The sequence below is a fragment of the Oryctolagus cuniculus genome, chromosome 5, assembly GCF_964237555.1.
Source record: "Oryctolagus cuniculus chromosome 5, mOryCun1.1, whole genome shotgun sequence".
In the NCBI taxonomy this organism is placed as follows: domain Eukaryota; kingdom Metazoa; phylum Chordata; class Mammalia; order Lagomorpha; family Leporidae; genus Oryctolagus; species Oryctolagus cuniculus.
Window position 1 is genome coordinate 72979336 of NC_091436.1, and position 7549 is coordinate 72986884.

At 43.8% G+C, this 7549-nt stretch overlaps 1 pseudogene; it reads left to right on the top strand.

Annotated features, from left to right (window-relative positions):
- Positions 1-467: 467 nt before the first annotated feature.
- On the top strand, positions 468-1440 carry LOC100347662 (small ribosomal subunit protein uS2-like; annotated as a pseudogene).
- Positions 1441-7549: the final 6109 nt, after the last annotated feature.

The window sequence follows — 7549 nt, forward strand, 5'->3', positions numbered from 1 at the left end:
ACTATTAGGAAGGAAGGGGTTGGTATTACAGAAGAAGGGTCATATATGTAGATGGGAACAGATGCTGAACACTCGTGGTTCAGACATGTTGATGAGGGGGCTTGGAGTGAGGACATTAATGATTTTCGGTTTACCAGAAGCAAGCACATCAGGTTGCCAAAGGACAAGTATAACAACATATGAATTATTTTTTAGAAAAAGGTTATTTTATTTATTTAAAAGGCAGAGTTAGAAAGAGGGAGAAAGAGGGGGAGGGAGGGAGAGAGAGAGAGAAATAGAGAGAGAGAGAGAGAGATCTTTCATCTGATGGTTCACCCCTGATATGGCAGTAATAGCTGGAGCTGGGCCAGACTGAAGCCAGGAGCTAGGAGTTTTATCTGGGTCTCCCATACGGGTGCAGGGGCCCGAGGACTTGCTTTCTTCTGTTGCTTTCCCAGGCACATTAGCAGGGAGCTGGATCAGAAGTGGAGTAGCGCCTTTCCGCGCTACCCGGCGAGGGGTCCATACGGCGTTGTTTTTGATTCCCGGCGTAACTTAAGGGGAAGCTGTCACAATGTCCGGAGCCCTTGATGTCCTGCAAATGAAGGAGGAGGACGTCCTCAAGTTCCTTGCAGCAGGAACCCACCTAGGTGGCACCAACCTTGACTTCCAGATGGAACAGTACATCTACAAAAGGAAGAGTGATGGCATCTACATCATCAATCTGAAGAGGACCTGGGAGAAGCTGCTGTTGGCGGCTCGTGCTATTGTGGCCATTGAAAACCCTGCTGATGTCAGTGTGATATCCTCCAGGAACACTGGCCAGAGAGCTGTGCTGAAGTTTGTTGCTGCCACTGGAGCTACTCCCATTGCTGGCCACTTCACACCTGGAACCTTCACTAATCAGATCCAGGCAGCCTTCCGGGAACCACGGCTTCTGGTGGTTACTGACCCTCGGGCTGACCACCAGCCTCTCACGAAGGCATCTTACGTGAACCTGCCTACCATTGCTCTGTGTAACACAGACTCGCCTCTGCGCTACGTGGACATTGCCATCCCGTGCAACAACAAGGTCTGATGTGGTGGATGCTGGCCCAGGAGGTTCTGCGCATGCGTGGAACCATCTCCCGTGAATACCCCTGGGAGGTCATGCCTGATCTCTACTTCTACAAAGATCCTGAAGAGATTGAAAAAGAAGAGCAGGCCGCCGCTGAAAAAGCTGTGACCAAGGAGGAGTTTCAGGGTGAATGGATGGCCCCAGCGCCCGAGTTCACTGCTACTCAGCCTGAGGTTGCTGACTGGTCCGAAGGCGTGCAGGTGCCCTCTGTGCTTATTCAGCAGTTCCCCACTGAAGACTGGAGTGCTCAGCCCGCCACCGAAGACTGGTCTGCAGCGCCCACTGCTCAGGCCACCGAGTGGGTGGGAACAACCCCTGAGTGGTCTTAGGCTGCTTGTCACGCGATCTCACGCAAACATGGAAATGAGGTTGACGGAAAATAAACATCAGTTTCTACAGAAAAAAAAAAGAAGTGGAGTAGCCAGGACATAAAATATGAATCCTTAAAATAGAGGAAAAGAGGTTTAACATGGGGAAGACAATAACCCTAAAGTGCAGTGGTTGTGATTATGGGTGTTACCAGGCTGAAAGTTATATGGCAGGTGAAATGCAAAGGAGAAGGTGTAAACTACCTACCTCATTATGTAGAAGATAAAATAGGAGAGCCTCAAAGTGGAGGCAATTTCTCACTTCTAACTATTGCATATATAATATGAGTAGCAGAATGGACAATCTTAGTGACTATTTCATCACACATGGAGTAGTCTGATACATATGGATTATTCTTCTAATGTTCTTTGTAAAAGGCCAGGTCATGAAGGGAAGTTGCCTAAATATTTAATGTTTTTATGTTTAATATGATGCAGATTAGTACTTAGACATAAAAATAATCCAGGCAGATTGGAACTTAATGTGAAACGTAGCCGGGTGATTCCATGAAGCCTGGAGTACATTAGCTATACTCCACTGTGGGTTAAGGACAGTCTACCTCTTTAGTAACCAGGGAGCAAGTATCAATAAATTTATTATGAAGGCTAAGGAGGCTACTTTGTGTTCTAGTCCTGATGGGAAATGGAGATTCACAGACAGAACTGCATGCAGAGCCAGTGTTTTCCTTACAAGGCAGCCAAATCAGTGAGATTAAGATTACCCAAGAAGCATGACAGGGATGATTTTAGCTTCATTTGTTTTCAGAGAGGTGCTATCCATAGCAAATATGGATAAAACATTATCCAATATGCAATATCCAAAAATACCCAATATGCAAAAATATTAGGCTGCTGCAGTGTTAGATACTAGCTTGCCATAATGCATGGGGCATCTAGCATACCTCTCACATCATAGACTAGAGTGGACTCAGGGATGGAATTATTTGTTTTTGGTCTCTTAAATGTTGGAAAATATCTGTACAGAATTGTAACTTTTATTAAAAAATTTGGGTTTGCTTGTAGGATCATGTGGAATATAAAAAAGATAGCCATCTGACTTTTAGTTCAGCAAAATAAGCAAAACACCACAATTAAATATAGAAAAATTAAATGTCACATGTTTTATAGCTAACTAAGTAGGCACTGATGAAAATTTTCCAGATACAGTGGAATTAAGATGGCAGATAAGGAGGGAACTTACTGCTCTAGTCTAGGAGAAGATAGTTTTTAAAAAAGTGAAGAGAGTGTAGTCTCAGGGAAGAGTTAGGGAGAAAATGGCTGAGGAAACTCCACGCAAATTACAGGGACACAGTGGACCTACATGAAGGGCTTGGACACCCACAACTCAGGACCCCAGCAGCTGAGAGTATCTGTATCAGCTCTGGAGAGTGAGGCAAGACCAGATTGTAGCAGCCCAAGCCACTGACGATAAAGCTGCTGGAATAGCCTGGAGGGAGTCCAGCTGGGACCTTACGGAGGAGGTGTACCTGCCAAATTAGAGGAGAAAAAAAGTGGGGGGCATGTTTCTCTCTCCTCCATCACCCTGCAATGGCATCCTGTAGCAAGTCCATAGAGAGCGCACACCATTTTGGATACATGTAACAGCTATGACAGCTCGTGTCTGCACCCAACAACCAGCCAAGAGGAGACTTCTGAGTCTGCTGGGGAAAACCGATAGGGGGCTGGGTGCTCTTGACTGTGGGAGGCTTCTGTGCTGGGACTGTGAAAACACTGAGGCTGGGTGAGAAGGCACAGGGTGTGGCTAGGACTTTGAGCAGTCACTGTGGGAGGCTCTACATGCTCAGGACTCCCTGATTACCTGGTGAGGGATATTGCTAGGGAATCTGCTTACACTGAGGACTGCACAGATCCTTTGATCCTTGTGGAAGCATGGATGGATATTATACCCACTGGGGTCAGTGCCCAGGTACTGGTGTCCTTTGAGGAGAGGAGATGAGTTTATACCAACAGAGCAGAACAAACTTCTTCTTGGATTCACATACACACACACACAAAGAGGAGATTTACCATGCCCAACCTGGGTGTCACCTTAACACCCCCTTCATGCTGGAGCACTGAACAGAGCTCTCTGGCCACACCCACCATATGCCTCCAGGTATTCCCTAAAAGCAGACAGAGACAGAGTCCAATAGTACAAAGGTAAAAACTGCCACAGTAAAAAAGAAGAAACCAATGAATATCTCCACAAATGCCCAATATTAAATGCACCAATTTAAGAAACAAGAATAAGGAACACAACATGATGCCCCAAAAGAATACAATACTTCAATACTATATTGTGATGATAAGGAATTTGAGGAAATGCCAGAAATAGAATTCAAAAAATTGATTGTGGATTACTTAGTGTCGCTCCCCGTCTTCGTGGAGGAACGACACAGGACCCTGCGCTGTTCTTTCGTCTGCTCGGCCCTTCCCGGGTTTGCTGCTGGTTCTTCCCGGGTTGGCTACTGTCCCTTCCACCTCCGTGGAAGGGCGGTTCCCCCTGGCCACTTTCCCCACTTCCGCAGGGGAACGGCACACCGCCGGCCGGCTCTCTCGGGGGCTGCACAGGTGTTCCCCTTAGATGTTCGCCTTAGATGTTCCTGGTGCATGCCGTCTCTCTCCTCCTTTATAGTCCTCCTCCGCCAATCCTAACTCGGCTGCCCACACGCCGAGTACGCTGCTCTCCTCCAATCAGGAGCAAGTCCTACAGTTTATTGGCTGAACTGGAGGCAGCTGTGTAGAAGCTGTTTTCTTCTCTCCCAGCACCATATTGTGGGAGAGCAGATGCACAGAATAAGTCTTAATTCCAGTAACTTAGTCTAGTCCGAGTTGCTCCCCACACTTAGAAGTAATCAGAAGCAAATGCATGAACTAGTGAAATCCATACATGACATGAAAAAAATTTTTCCCATGAAATTAAGATCTTAAAGAGAAATAAAAATGAAATCTTAGAAATGAAGAATTCAACAGAACAAATAGAAAATGTAGTGGAAAGCCTTAACAACAGAATTGGTGACCAGCACTGCGGCTCACCAGGCTAATCCTCCGCCTGCGGCACTGGCACCCAGGGTTCTAGTCCCAGTTGGGGCACCGGATTCTGTTTCGGTTGCTCCTCTTCCAGTTCAGCTCTCTGCTGTGGCCCAGCAAGGCAGTGGAGGATGGCCTAAGTGCTTGGGCCCTGCACCCGCATGGGAGACCAGGAGGAAGCACCTGGCTCCTGGCTTCAGATCAGCGCAGCATGCCAGCCGTAGTGGCCATTTGTGGGATGAACCAATGGAAGGAAGACCTTTCTCTCTGTCTCTCTTTCTCACTGTCTAACTCTGCCTGTCAAACAAACAAACAAACAAACAACAGAATTGGTGAAGCAGAAGAAAGAATATCTAACTTAGAAGACAAATTTCAGGAAATCATGTAGTCAGACCAAAAACAACAAGAAGAAATTAGAAAACTAAAAAAAACACTGTTGGGGAGCTAGAGGATACTATCAAATGACCCAGAATATGGGTTCTAGGAGTTCCTGAAGGAGCAGAAAGAGAAAGGATTAGAAATCCTTTTTAGTGAAATAATAACAGAAAACTTCCCTAATTTAGAGAAAGAAATGGACATCAAAGTATAGGAAGCACATAGAACTCCTAATAGATATGACCAGAAAAGATCTTTATTGTGCCACATTGTAATCAAACTCTCCACAGTAAAACATAAAGAAAAGATTCTAAAATGTGCACAAGAGAAATGCCAGATTACTTTCAGAGGATCTCAATTAGACTCACAGCAGACTTCTCATCAGAAACTCTACAGGCTAGGAGAGAATGGTGAGATATAATCCAAGTCTTAAGAGAAAAAGAACTTTAAACCTAGAGTATTGTACTTTGCAAAGCTCTCATTTATGCATGAAGGCAAAATAGAGACCTTCCATAACAAACAGAAATTGAAAGAATTTTTTACCACCTATCCAGCCTTGGAAAAGATGTTTAAGGATGTGCTGCACACAGAAACAGAAACAGCGTCATCATTATGAAAAAAGGTAAAGGAAGAAAATCTCCCAGTGAAATTACAAAGAAATCCAAAGTAAAAAATAGGCTTAATTCACTCAGCATAATGTTTTCCAAATTCCTCCGTCTTGTTGCAAATGACCAGATTTTGTTGTTTTTGACTGCTGTATAGTATTCTATAGAGTACATGTCCCATAATTTCTTTATCCAGTCTACCACTGATGGGCATTTGGGTTGGTTCCAGGTCTTAGCTATTGTGAGTTGAGCTGCAATAAACTTTAAGATGCAGACAGCTTGTTTGTTTGCCAATTTAATTTCCTTTGGGTAAATTCCAAGGAGTGGGATGGCTGGGTTGTATGGTAGGGTTATCTTCAGGTTTCTGAGGAATCTCCAGACTGACTTCCATAGTGGCTTAACCAGTTTGCATTCCCACCAACAGTGGGTTAGTGTCCCTTTTTCCCCATATCCTTGCCAGCATCTGTTGTTGGTAGATTTCTGTATGTGAGCCATTCTCACCGGGGTGAGGTGAAACCTCATTGTGGTTTTGATTTGCATTTCCCTGATTGCTAGTGATCTTGAACATTCGAACATTTGGCCATTTGGATTTCCTCTTTTCAAAAATGTCTATTGAGGTCCTTGGCCCATCTCTTAAGTGGGTTGTTTGTTTTGATGTTGTGGAGTTTCTTGATTTCTTTGTAGATTCTGGTTATCAACCCTTTATCTGTCGCATAGTTTGCGAATATTTTTTTCCCATTCTGTCGGTTGACTCCTCACTTTCCTGACTGTTTCTTTGGAAGTACAGAAACTTCTCAATTTGATGCAATCCCAAATGGCTTTGACTGCCTGTGCTTCTGGGGTCTTTTCCAAGAAGTCTTTGCCAGTACCTATATCTTGCAGGGTTGCTCCAATGTACTCTAATAATTTGATGGTGTCAGGTCATAGATTTAGGTCTTTAATCCATGTTGAGTGAATTTTTGTGTAAGGTGAAAGGTGGGGATCTTGCTTCAATATTCTGCACATGGAAATCCAGTTTTCCCAGCATCATTTATTGAATAGACTGTCCCAAAGGGACAAATATATGTTCTCCCTGATTGGCGACAACTAACTGAGCACCAAAGGGGAAACTTGTTGAAGTGAAATGGACACTATGAGAAACAGTGACCTGATCAGCTCTTGTCCTGACTGCTGATGTACAATGTAATACTTTATCCATGTTAGTATTTTTTTGTTCTAGTACTATTGGTTGAACTCTGTAATTAACACACAATTATTCTTAGGGGTATAAATTTTAACTGAAAAGTGATCCCTGTTAGGAATCTGGAAAGCATTATGCTGAGTGAAATAAGCCAGTCCCAAAGCGACAAATACCATATGTTCTCCCTGATCGGTGACAACTAACTGGACACCAAAAAGGAAACCTGTCAAAGTGAAATGGACACTATGAGAAATGGTGACTTGATCAGCCCTTACCCTCACTGTTGATGAACAACTTGATACGTTATCCCTCTTAGTATTTTTTGTTTGTTTGTTCTACTTAATACTTTTAGTTGAATACTGTAATCAATACACAGTTATTCTCAAGTGTTGAAACTTAACTGAAAAGTGATCCCTGTTAAATATAAGAGTGGGAGTAAGAGAGGGAAGAGATGCACAATTCGGGACATGCTCAAGCTGACTTACCTCAAACGGTAGAGTTAGAAACATACCAGGGGATTCCAATTGAATCCCATCAAGGTGGCATGTACCAATGCCATCTCACTAGTCCAAGTGATCAATTTCTGTTCACAATTGATCATAATGATAGGACTAAGAGCCAAAGGGAGCACATAAACAAGACGAGTGTCTTCAAATACTAGCTGACAGAATCAAAAAGGGAGAGAACGATCCAACATGGGAAGTGAGATACACAGCAGACCCATAGAATGGCAGATGTCCTAAACAGCACTCTGGCCTCAGAATCAGCCCTTAAGGCACGGGGATCTGGCTGAAAAGCCCATGAGAGTATTTCAGGCATGGAAAGCCAAAACACTTTGGCAAAAAAACAAAACAAAACAAAAACAAAAACAAAAAACAAAAAACAAACAAACAAA